We start from the raw sequence: 1,526 nt of genomic DNA on the forward strand, positions 1-1,526 counted from the left end.
TATAATCTTGATGCATTTTTTAAAATGAACTTATATAAAATAAAATGATTCAATTTCATTGATATAATTAAATAAATAAAAAATTAATATCACTTTTGCTCATCAAATTTTGAAAATATTCACTAAAGTCAAAACTTTATAGTAATTTTCGGTAACTATTTGAGTCAATTTTCTGTATATGTAGGATTGTAGGTAGGGCTGATTTTGCTTTTTAAAATCAAATCACATTGTTTTTTGTTTTTTTTTAATAATTAATATCTAATAAAATAAAATTTAAAAGTTAAAGTTAAGACAATAATTATAGTCAAATCACCAATTTTCTTGTGTCGGTGGATGAGACAAGTGTGAAAAGATTTTTTTTTATATACTTCAAAATTAAAATATCGTGATTGTTAACTACGGAGTAAATTGCAAATTTGGTTCATGTAGTTTACACTTTCTATTCATCGGTCTAAAATCAAAATAAATATAAGAGTAAATTTCATTTTTAGTCCCTATTCTTTCGTAATTTTTTTGAAAGTAAGACATAAACTTTAATAAGTCAAAAACTAGTCTTTTAAGTTTGGATTTTGTTTTTAAAATAGGACCTGGTCACTAACTCCGTCTATTATGTTCATTAGAGCCGTGGGTATTTTCGTCCAACTATGTTTTGTTCTTCTTTTTTTGCATTTTTTTAATAAATAAACTATTGCACTTTTAAAAGTTGGTTACCTATATCTTTTTAACCTAAAAAAGTTACATTAACCGACTAGTAAAAGTTCGATGATTTATTTATTTATGTTAAAAATTGAGGGTCTTAATCATTCAAAATGCGAAATTTTAATGGTTTTTTATTTAAAAAAGTAGTTTAGAGACTAACTCATTCAAAATGAGAAAGTTTGTTAGGGTTTTTAGAATTTTCCTTAAATAAAATAAAAGTTCTACATTTATTTATATTCATCATGACACCTTCTTTTGTTAACCGTTTGATTGATACACGCTTTGCTAACTGTGGTATTTTTGTCTTTTTTTCATATATCGATATCATATTTTTTACTTATCTCATTTATTTAATTATCACATTCCTTAATTATATCATTTACTTTGTTCAGTTTTTTTTAATTATCTCGTTCACTTTATGTTTTCACCTATTAACGTGGGTAATTTTTTTTTGAACAATCAATGTTCATCCACGAAACGACATGACGAAGTTTAAGTAAAAATCATTGTTTCAATTATGTTACACACCATACAAATTACCAATCTTAATTGTTCGTGCAGATTATCAAATCAATGTAAACGATGTGAATTAAATCGGTTTCTAAATTCACTCTCAACCTTATTTGCAACTGATTTGATAATCGTCTAAAAATTTCAAAATATACAAAATCAAGGGGCGATTGGTTCATACGCTCTGTAACATTTAGGTGGTTTGTGTTTGATTTGTCCTCCCTCTCTTTCTCCACACACACACACACACACACATATATGAGAGGGATCAAATGCAAATCGGTCCATTTGCACAAACCGTACAAACCATCTTTAAC

The sequence above is a fragment of the Cynara cardunculus genome, assembly GCF_001531365.2.
Source record: "Cynara cardunculus var. scolymus isolate 2C chromosome LG 1, CcrdV1, whole genome shotgun sequence".
Classification (NCBI taxonomy): Eukaryota; Viridiplantae; Streptophyta; class Magnoliopsida; order Asterales; family Asteraceae; genus Cynara; species Cynara cardunculus.